The sequence below is a fragment of the Oncorhynchus mykiss genome, chromosome 10 (assembly GCF_057628025.1).
Source record: "Oncorhynchus mykiss isolate SJ-2025 chromosome 10, ASM5762802v1, whole genome shotgun sequence".
NCBI classification, from domain to species: domain Eukaryota; kingdom Metazoa; phylum Chordata; class Actinopteri; order Salmoniformes; family Salmonidae; genus Oncorhynchus; species Oncorhynchus mykiss.
This window is the reverse complement of record NC_143031.1, coordinates 14,167,380-14,179,436: the sequence shown is the minus strand read 5'-3', so window position 1 is coordinate 14,179,436 and position 12,057 is coordinate 14,167,380. Positions and strand designations below refer to the sequence as shown.

Here is a 12,057-nt window from a genome sequence, read left to right as displayed (position 1 = left end):
GGCACCCCCATAGACTGCCAGAGGTCCGGACAAAAGGCCCTCCGATTTGACACACTGAACTCTATCAGAGAAGTAGTTGGTGAACCAGGCAAGGCAGTCATTTGAGAAACCAAGGCTGTTGAGTCTGCCATTAAGAATGTGGTGATTGACAGAGTCGAAAGCCTTGGCCAGGTCGATGAATACGGCTGCACAGTATTGTCTCTTATCGATGGCCGTTATGATATCATTTAAGACTTTGAGCGTGACTGAGGTGCACCCTTGACCAGCTCTGAAACCACATTGCATAGCAGAGAAGGTACGGTGGGATTCGAAATGGTCAGTAATCTGTTTGTTAACTTGGCGTTCGAAGACCTTAGAAAGGCAGGGTAGGATGGATATAGGTCTGTAGAAGTTTGGGTCTAGAATGTCTACCCCTTTGAAGAGGGGGATGACCGCGGAAGCTTTCCAATCTTTGGGAATCTCAGACGATACGAAACAGAGGTTGAACAGGCTAGTAAAAGGGGTTGCAACAATTTCGGCAGGAAATTTTAGAGAGGGTCCAGATTGTCTTGCCCGGCTGATTTGTAGGGGTCCAGATTTTTCAGCTCTTTCAGAACATCAGCTATCTGGATTTGGGTGAAGGAGAAATGGGGAGGCTTGGGCGAGTTGCTGTGGGGGGTGCATGGCTGTTGATCGGGGTAGGGGTAGCCAGATGGAAAGCGGAGTGGTTGAAAAATGAGTTTTAATGACTCCAACTTAAGTGTATGTAAACTTCAGACTTCAACTGTACATTCACGTCCCAAAGGTATTTTAACATCATTATAATATAACACATCATTATTATATGGCCTATTACATAGTCACAAACCCAGTGCACTTGACTTGGGTAATAAAAGATATGCCCCTTTACAAACCAAACCCTAGTGTACTGTAGATACTGTCACCTCAGAAATTATTGGCACTCTTGATAAAGAAGAGACTATTAAATAAATCATAAAAATACGGAGCTATATTGTATTATATTATTTTAAAGTAATACATGTATTATAATTTTATCTATAAAAAGATATGGTGCAGAAGTATAGCCACCTGTTTTCAATAATCCAGCACCCTCCCCTTGCAAGGATAACAGCACAGCTTTTTTATAAAACGCTTTATCAGGTTGGAGAACATATTGGAAAGGATCTTAGACTATTTCTTCATACCGGATCTTTCCAGATCCTTAACATCCGTCATCCATTTGGAAAAGAGCAAGAATCATGGTTATAAGCACATATCCCACCCCTCCCTGCCCTTTTCCAAGTACAAAGTTAAAATATATTTTTCAATGCAATATACTTACTTATACAAATATAGGAATAAAAACCCCAAGTCTTTTGAAATCACCTATACTAATTTCTGGTGGGAAAAACAGACATTTAGTTATCACCTCCACTATTCCTACTGAACAGGGCTCCATTTTTTTCCTAGCTATAACAAATTTATTACAATTCTTTAAAAAGACTGAAATTAAGTCAGTCAAAAAACACATCATATTATATAATATTCACACACAGCAAACATGTATATCTTCTTTCTTACATGATTATGTATTTGGATAGAAAGCAAGCCTATAGATCTAGCATGTGTCCTTAGATCAGGAGTGCAGGGGGCTGGTTCCGGCGTGTGTCTTCAGCCCCTGGGCAACACTTCTTCTCTTTTTGTCCTCCCCTTCATCCTCTCCCTCTCTTTTCTCCTGTCATCTGCCTGATGCCTCACTCTTCTGTCTGCACCTCATAGTTCCCCAAGGAGACCTGTAAGGGAGATGGAAATAGAGAGACAGGAAAGGTTATAATCTTATGGACAATTTCAAAAGGACAAGTATTGAAACGAACACCATGCAAGAGGCTACAGTTTCCTCACCGAGTTGGTTCTCTCTTCCAGTAGTCAGGTTGGAGTCTCTTCACCTCTTCTGTCTGTTGGCTTCAATGGTGTACATCCTCCACTCCTCTCATCTTCAACTTCTCCCCCGAGATCACGAATGAGGAGTGTATTATTGATCTACTAGTGTCACACATGACAAAATGTTGACCAACCATTTTTACTGTGTTAAAATGTAATTCTGTTACCTTAAAGTTCACTGTGATATTCAGTAAACTAGTGCTTTTTTTATTGTTGAAGCTCGCATTATATGAGCATGTTATGCCTTGCAATGTTAATGAAATGGATAAGTGATCTACTAGTGGCACATCTGACAAAATGTTTACCATCCATTTTTACTGTGTTCAAACCGCTTAAGGATCCGCCCTTTTTTAAATTTTTGCCTGAAGCAAGGATATGCATATTCTTGGCACCATTTGAAAGGAAACACTTTGAAGTTTGTGGAAATATGAAAGGAATGTAGGAGAATATTACACAATAGATCTGGTAAAAGATAATACAAAGAAAAAAACAATTGTTCTTTTGTATTTTTTTGCACCATCTTTGAAATGCAAGAGAAAGGCCATAATATATTGTTCCAGCACAGCTGCAATTTAGAGTTTGGCCACTAGATGGCAGCAGTGTATGTGCAAAGTTTTAGACTGATCCAAGGAACCATTGCATTTCAGTTCAACATTTTATATCAAGACTGCGCAAATGTGCTTAATTTGTTTATTAATAACTTTTCATGTTCAAAACTGTGCACTCTCCTCAGACAATAGCATGGTATTATTTCACTGTAAGTGCTACTGTAAGTTGGACAGTGCTGTTAGATTAACAAGAATGTAAGCTTTCTGACAATATCAGATATGTCTATGTCCTGGGAAATTACAACCTCATGCTAATCGCATTAGCCTACGTTAGCTCAACCATCCTATGGACGGGACACCAATCCCGAAAAAGTTCAAATTGAATTAGGTTCCCTAACATTTCACTGTAATATACAGTAAACTAGTGTTTTTCCAATGTTGGAGCTGGCATAATACGGGATCTGTTGATCTGCTAGTGGCACACATAAAAAAAGTATACCAGCTGGAGTAGTGGCCAAAGGTTTTAAGAATGACACAAATATTAATTTTCACAAGTCTGCTGCCTCAGTTTGTATGATGGCAATTTGCATATACTCCAGAATGTTATGAAGAGTGATCAGATGAATTGCAATTGATAGCAAAGTCCCTCTTTGCCATGCAAATGAACTGAATCCCCAAAAAACATTTCCACTGCATTTCAGCCCTGCCACAAAAGGACCAGCTGACATGTCAGTGATTCTCTCGTTAACACAGGTGTGAGTGTTGACAAGGACAAGGCTGGAGATTACTCTGTCATGCTGATTGAGTTCAAATAACAGACTGGAAGCTTCAAAAGGAGGGTGGTGTTTGGAATCATTGTTCTTCCTCTGTCAACCATGGTTACCTGCAAGGAAACACGTGCAGTCATCATTGCTTTCCACAAAAAGGGCTTCACAAGCAAGGATATTGCTGCCAGTAAGATTGCACCTCAATCATCCATTTATCGGATCATCAAGAACTTCAAGGAGAGCGGTTCAATTGTTGTGAAGGCTTCAGGGTGCCCAAGAAAGTCCAGCAAGCGCCAGGACCGTCTCCTAAAGTTGATTCAGCTGTGGGATCGGGGCACCACCAGTACAGAGCTTGCTCAGGAATGGTAGCAGGCAGGTAGGTGTGAGTGCATCTGCATGCACAGTGAGGCGACGACTTTTGGAGGATGGCCTGGTATCAAGAAGGGCAGCAAAGAAGAGACTTCTCTCCAGGAAAAACATCAGGGAAAGACTGATATTCTGCAAAAGGTACAGGGATTGGACTACTGAGGACTGGGGTAAGGTCATTTTCTCTGATGAATCCCCTTTCTGATTGTTTGGGGCATCCGGAAAAAAGCTTGAGACCATTCATGTGTGGGGTTGCTTCTCAGCCAAGGGAGTGGGCTTACTCACAATTTTGCCGAAGAAAACAGCCATGAATAAAGAATGGTACCAACACATCCTCCGAGAGCAACTTCTCCCAACCAACCAGGAACAGTTTGGTAACGAACAATGCCTTTTCCAGCATGATGGAGCACCTTGCCATAAGGCAAAAGTGATAACTAAGTGGCTCGGGGAACAAAACATTGATATTTTGGGTCCATGGCCAGGAAACTTCCCAGACCTTAATCACATTGAGAACTTGCGGTCATTCCTCAAGAGGTGGGTGGACAAACAAAACCCGACAAATTCTGACAAACTCCAAGCATTGATTATGCAAGAATGGGCTGCCATCAGTCAGGATGTGGCCCAAAAGTTAATTGACAGCATGCCAGGGTGGATTGCAGAGGTCTTGAAAAAGAACGTTCAACACTGCAAATATTGACTCTTTGTATCAACTTCATGTAATTGTCAATAAAAGCCTTTGACACTTATGAAATGTTTGTAATTATACTTCCGTATTCCATAGTAACATCTGACAAAAATATCTAAAGACACTGAGGCAGCAGACTTTGTGGGAATTAATATTTGTGTAATTCTCAAAACTTTTGTCCACGACTGTATATATATTTGTATTAACATAGGGGTCATAAAAGTTCACTGTAATATAACTACTTAAAAAAATTATATAAAGAATGCTGGGATAGACCAAGAGTATTTATTTAACACGTTTTAACATTCTAAATCTGTCTTTAATTAAATACAAACAAAAAAACACTTAGATGTTGTTGTGTGTGTTTGTGTACTTTTCGTATGTCATGACTGCACACACATCTTGCTTTAATAATTTAACATTTTCGAAACAGCACCCCCGTTATGCTACTGCAGCCTCACCCTAACCGTGATATCAAAGTATTTTTTGATAAGGCTCGAAAATGAAATAAACGATTTGGTATAATTTTGATTATGGAAGATGAAATAAGAGTGCTTCAAACTGTTTGCTTGCAATGATTTGTGGCTATCGTCTATCTGTGCATGACAGTACATCAGACTGTTACACAAACATAAAACACGCGATACCGTAAAGTGTTGAGCATTCACGCACACCAATTTAGGAGGAAATTGAAGAGTGTATGGGTGTGTCGGGCATAGAAGAGGTAACAAATTCTGCTGAAAATCTGTCTCCCCCCAGCAAGTGGTGGTTTTTTCGTTGTTTCGCCCACCAAGCAATTCGTTTTTGTATGGAGGTCAACAACAACAAAAAATGAATGGCTAATTTGTTACGTGAGGTTTATTTGATCAAATAGAAGTTTCGTAATGCGTAAATTGTTACGAGTGTACGGATAAGTAGAACACGTGACATCCGGACAACTTTGAGAAAAAACAATATCTCGGGGTTGTCTCTAGTGCCTATGCATATTCATGACATGAGGCCAGTTAACGTAGCATTTCTCTCCATTGAATACACGAGGTTGACGTAATCAATCCTCACAGAATATTTAAAAAAAACTAAAATAATGAGAGGTATCCACCAATCCAAATGGTACACGGGAGCTAGACAGCCCTCCGTGCCGATTTGTGGGCGAGTGTTAGGACGGAGAGACATGGATCCTGTCAGTATATCCATAATCGTTGATGTTGGCTCACTTGACTCCCCAAAAGCAGTTTTTGTTTTGTAAGAAAATAGGGGGTGGGCGGACGCTGATGTGATCGAACTACGTCGAGGGAGGTGCAGATGCTTTTTGTATATGACAATGAAATATTCTTATGATTACTGTAAATGTTTTTTTTTCAGCTTCAATTATTCCATATTTTCTCAGAAAAAGTATATTTCAAAACTGTCTGCTCAGGCAAATTTGCGAACTGCTAAACTTGGAACCAATCGGAAATCCCGTACGTGTTCTGATTGGTTCCAGGTATGTACTATGGCTGCTTCTATCTACCATGTAAACACAGCCTCTGATCTCCTGTCAGTGTGTTAATAGGAACTAACGTCAGCTCCCAACGACAGAAATAAGATACATATATTTTTTTCCAGTGTACTTGAAATATGCAGGATACAATAGGAATGGTCTTGATCACATAGCCTACCTGGTTAAATAAAGGTGGGAAAAAAACATGTAGAGGTAACTCCGTTGACCATTTAGCCAATTTATTGAAAGCTAGCGAAAGTTACAGTTGACGAGCTAATACTGTAAATTAAACGTAATGTGCCTGCTCAGGAAACTAGTGTTTCATTAGTTATCTCGGTCATTGAATTCAATGTTGAATCGTGTTTTGATATTTCAAGTAACTAGCTGCAGGCTTAAAGTAACATTCAATCATATAATTTGCATAAAACCCCAAATAAAAGCATGTAGATATAAAGGTGTGTGTTGTATTCTAGAATGGAGATGCATATGCATATTTGCCAATATATATTGCATACCTTGCAATACGATCTTCTCTAAAAAATAATATGCTCTGCAATGAGAACTAGATGAGTTCTCAGAAAGCAGCTGCCCAATACCATGGTGGGCATGCATAATGTTGCAGTCATTGGAATAGAAGGTACGGATAATGATAAACAGCCTGTGGCATTATAGAAATAGCAGTTGGGAAATTATTGTTTGAGTTTCAAATACTAAATGTTGAGTGAATGAGTATATGTAGGTCGTTTAAATGATTAACTTTCCTACTAACCTAAAATTGGACAGTGCCAAAATCTTGCCAATTTATTTTGCTCTTATCCAGAGCAACTCACAGTGAGTGCATACATTACATTATTTTTAAAATCTGAACTGGCTCCCCATGGGAATTTAACCCACAACCCTAGCGTTGCAAGCTCCATACTCTACCAACTGAGTGACACAACCTACTAACTACGGGATTTCTACTAAGTATGACTGAGTGTGAGACATGTTTTCAATAATGTACAGTCCATGCACATACATTCAAACAAAGAACACCATCACAAATAGTGTTTCACCATTTGAGTACAGAGACAAATAGCAAAGGTGTCTCTCAGGCAGTATTTTTAGTATCTAAATATAAGTATCTAAATATAGTGTAACCTAACAGTCAATGTATATCAAATGCAGTGGAGGGCACAATGAAATGAGAGCTTTACCATCTATGCCAAAAGCCTGGGCCTCTGATGGAGACTGTAAAACTGTCATAACACATGCTTCAGTATTCCTCCTCTTCTAGGGGTGTGTGTACCCCGGCCCCATAGTCGTATTGAAAGGATCCCACCCTGGTCACCAATGTAGCTGACCAATGTAAAGATAGACAAGTGCCTTAGCAGAATGCTTGTGTGGTCCAGAGAAAAGAACTCTACCATCTATGACAAAATCCTGTGCTCCTGATGGGGACAATGTGTTTGTTATATGTTTGTTACCTGTTAAACTGATTCTACATTGAATATAGTCTTTGAGATGCTCAAACAAGGATGTGTATCTGTAGTTGGTGTTCTTCAACTCTAAAATGCACTAGACTAAGACAATCCACACAAAAAAAGACAACAGGAAAATGCACTAGGCAGGGTAGCCTAGTGGTTAGAGCGTTGGACTAGTAACTGAAAGATTGTACAAATCTGTTGTTCTGCCCCTGAACAGGCAGTTAACCTACTGTTCCTAGGCCGTCATTGAAAATAAGAATTTGTTCTTAACTAACTTGCCTAGTTAAATAATAAATAAAATATGTATATATATGTGGTCTCAATGTCTAAATAGGGACAGCAGGTCTAGTTCAAACTGCTGTAGGATGGTTCTCCTCACAGGTGAATGAATCAGCTCATGCTTGGTGGGGAGCTGGACACAGGAGAGCTGAAAAGACAATGTGAGACAAAAGTAAGAGACAATAATTAATCAAATAAATCACAGCAAAGCATGTAACTTAGTTTGAGCTAGAAAATGAACCTCCTGACTAGAGGTCGACCGATTATGATATATCGATTATTGGAGGACCAAAAAAAGCCGACACCGATTAATCGGCCGATTTCTTTTATTTGTAATAATGACAATTACAACAATACTGAATGAACACTTATTTTAACTTAATATAATACATCAATAAAATAAATTTAGCCTCAAATAAATAATGAAACATGTTCAATTTGGTTTAAATAATGCAAAAAGAAAGTGTTGGAGAAGAAAGTAAAAGTGCAATATGTGCTATGTAAGAAAGCTAACGTTTAAGTTCCTTGCTCAGAACATATGAAAGCTGGTGGTTCCTTTTAACATGAGTCTTCAATATTCCCAGGTAAGAAGTTTTAGGTTGTAGTTATTATAGGAATTATAGGACTATTTATCTCTATACCATTTGTATTTCATTAACCTTTGACTATTGGATGTTCTTATAGGTACTTTATGAGCCTGCTGCTGCCTACCACCGCTCAGTCGGACTGCTCTATCAAATCATAGACTTAGTTATAACATGATAACACACAGAAATACGAGCCTTAGGTCATTCATATGGTCGAATCCGGAAACTATCATCTCGAAAACAAGACGTTTATTATTTCAGTGAAATACGGAACCGTTCCGTATTTTATCTAACGGTTGGCATCCATAAGTCTAAATATTCCTGTTACATTGCACAACCTTCAATGTTATGTCATAATTATGTAAAATTCTGGCAAATTAGGCGGCCCAAACTGTTGTATATACACTGACTCTGCGTGCAATGAACGCAAGAGAAGTGACACAATTTCACCTGGTTAATATTGCCTGCTAACCTGGGTTTCTTTTAGCTAAATATGCAGGTTTAAAAATATATACTTCTGTGTATTGATTTTGAGAAAGGCATTGGTGTTTATGGTTAGGTCCACATTGGAGCAACGATACGCACCGCATCGATTATATGCAACGCAGGACACGCTAGATAAACTAGTAATATCATCAACCATGTGTAGTTAACTAGTGATTATGAATGATTGATTGATTGATTGTTTTTTATAAGATAAGTTTAATGCTAGCTAGCAACTTACCTTGGCTTACTGCATTCGCTTAACAGGCAGTCTCCTCGTGGAGTGCAATGTAATCAGGTGGTTAGAGCGTTGGACTAGTTAACTGTAAAGTTGCAAGATTGAATCCCCCGAGGTAAAGAGGTACAAATCTGTCGTTCTGCCCCTGAACGAGGCTGTCATTGAAAATAAGAATGTGTTCTTAACTGACTTGCCTAGTTAAATAAACATTAAATAAAGGTGTAAAAAAATATTTTACAAAATTGTCCAAATCGGTGTCCAAAAATACCGATTTCCGATTGTTACGAATTAATCGGCCATTCCGATTAATCGGCCGACCTCTAATCCTGACAGTCTGAGGCAGGGTGCTCTGCAATCATCCTACCCCAACTATTGACAAGAAATGTGTAATTTCTTATTTGTCAGTATGAAGGAAATTACTGGTTCCTGCCTTGATGACTGTATTAGCTTTACACTACTTGTCCTATAGATTTTTGTAGTCTTAAATTATTACTTGGAATAAACTGATAGCTTAAACGCTCATTGTCCCTGGAATAACGACATGTTAGCTAGTGATTAAATCCAGAGAGGAAGACAGGCCCAACTCGGCGGAAAATCAGTCTCCCTCCAGCAGGTGCCATTTTTTTTGGGTTGTTTCGCCCAATGAGCAAGGAATTTTGTATAGAGGTCAATGAGTGTTGAATTTGGTCAACAAAAAAACGATTGGTTTACTTTCTACTTGAGGTTCGAATATATGTTTTGTCATGCATAAGTCGTTACATGTGTAATTATATAAGTAGAACACGTGACATCCAGGCAACTTTGAGAGAAAAAAACACTATCGGAGATGGCTATGTGTATTCATGGTATGAGGCTAGTAGATGGGTTGGCTGACAACGTCACGAAAACGATGTATGTACTTCCATGGGATAGCCTGTTGTGATTCTGGATGGTCAGATTTCTGGCAAGAAGGACAAGAAACTGCAATGTGGCTCGTTTCATCTTGTTATTGATACCATGTCTTGTTTTGACCAATTTCATGTCAATGCTAATTGTAACTAACTACTACTAGCTAGGTACATTACTATTGGTATTTTAATACTAAGGTTGCTGCGTTGGGATTCATGTTACAGCTTGCATTGATGGTATCACGTTTCTATAACTAAATAGTTAGATTACAAATACTTTACCTGATAACGTTAGCATTAGAACCCTCTCCAGCTTTCAAAGCGGTGTGTGTTTAATACCTTGGATAAGGAGAACGTGATTGGCTGACTTGATCAGCAGAGATGGGTCGTCACCACAGCCACAAAGTCTAAGAAAGGCTAAAACTGCTCCAATAGAAATCACCATTCAAGCTTGTAGGCGATGTCATGGCGACCTTGGCTAAGCTAAACTCATGCGTGGAAATACTGCCTCCCTCTGGATGCAATAATACATTCATAAGATAATTTATGAATAAAATAACCAACAACAAGATCTCTCCTAGAGGGAAATTCTTCTGGAATGCATATATTACTGAGACCCCCCCCCCCCCCGGCATTCTTACAACTCTATCATAGGTTTGTACAACTGTCACACCTGGCCTTTATTTTATTTGAGGTACTTTAACTTTTGAAAGGCAATTCTTGTGCTTTTTATTTTTATTTTTTACTTTTAATGTTATTTTATGTTTATTCAGAGAATATATAACGTTACGTGTCGTAACGTCCTATATCTTTTTTATTATTGTATTGTAATTAGACATTTTATATGAATAAAAATAAGAAAAAATATTGTGGTAATGGGATGTCTTTTTCGAATTTAGCTTGTAATCTTCTCATGATGTTTGCCCTTACTCATAGTTACTTGTCTTAACCCAAAATAGGTTTACTCCAATAGCTGCATTGTTTTTAGACAAACACATTTTTATTTCAAAGTCCACAAGTAAAACATATACAGTTTCACAAAAATGTTCACTGAAATTTTACATTTTGAAATTGTCTGGACTTAAAATACACTATATATACACAAAAGTATGTGGCTACCCCTTCAAATTAGTGGATTCGTCTATTTCAGCCACACTCGTTGCTGACAGGTGTATAAAATCGAGCACACAACCATGCAAACTCCATAGACAAACATTGGTAGTAGACTGGCCTTACTGAGGATCTCAGTGACTTGGCGTGGCATCGTCATAGAATGCCACCTTTCCAACAAGTCAGTCCGTCAAATTTCTGACGTCCTAGAGCTGCCCGTCAATTGTAAGTGCTGTTATTGTGAAATGGAAACGTCTATTAGCACAATAACTGTCCGTCAGGAACTTCATGAAATGGGTTTCCATGGCCGAGCAGCCGCAAGCCTAGTATCACCATGTGCAATGCCATGCGTCGGCTGGAGTGGTGCAAAGCTCGTCGCCGGTGGACTCTGGAGCAGTGGAAACGCGTACCCTGGAGTGAACTGGCAGTCTGACGGACGAATCTGGGTTTGGCGGATGCCAGGAGAACGCTACCTGCCCCAATGCATAGTGCCAAATGTAAAGCTTGGTGGAGGGGGAATAATTGTCTGGGGCTGTTTTTCATGGTTCAGGCCCCTTAGTTCCAGTCAAGGGAAATCTTAACGCTATGGCATACAATTACATTCTAGACGCTTCTGTGCTTCCAACTTTGTGGCAACAGTTTGGGGAAGGCCCTTTCCTGTTTCAGCATGACAATGCCCTCGTGCAAAGCAAGGTCCATACAGAAATGGGTTGTCGAGATCGGTGTGGAAGAACTTGACTAGCCTGCACAGAGCCCTGACCTCAACCCCATCGAACACCTTTGGGATGAATTGGAATCACCCAACATCAGTGCCCGACCCCACTAATGCTCTTCTAGCTGAATGGAAGCAAGTCCCCGCAGCAATGTTCCAACATCTAGTGGAAAGCCTTACCAGAATAGTGGAGGCAGTTATAGCAACAAACTCCATATTAATGCCCATCATTATGGAATAAGATGTTTGACAAGCATGTGTCCACATACTTTTGATCATGTAGTGTAACTTCAACCTTGTTTCTTTATTTGGAACTTACTATAGCAACTTATTTATTTAACATCTTGAGGAGGAGTTTTTTTAAACCATTTATGACAGAATGTTAAATTTAAGTGAAATAAATGTTACACGACTCAGTTGGTGGAATGACCTTCACTCATTCCTCTTCCCTTCTGCCCTAGGCTGCCTGCCATCTCAAGCCACACTCAGTTTGGCAAACATACAGGGCCTTCAGAAAGTATTCATACCC

The 12,057-nt window shown here is 39.4% G+C and overlaps 1 long non-coding RNA gene across 1 annotated transcript; it reads right to left on the bottom strand.

The window, feature by feature from the left end:
- Positions 1–5,988: 5,988 nt before the first annotated feature.
- LOC149979939 (uncharacterized) lies at positions 5,989–10,105 on the bottom strand. Its single transcript, XR_016484040.1, has 2 exons — positions 9,989–10,105; positions 5,989–7,659 (listed from the first exon to the last, which is right to left on the bottom strand). It is a non-coding gene; the product is annotated as an uncharacterized LOC149979939 (long non-coding RNA).
- Positions 10,106–12,057: the final 1,952 nt, after the last annotated feature.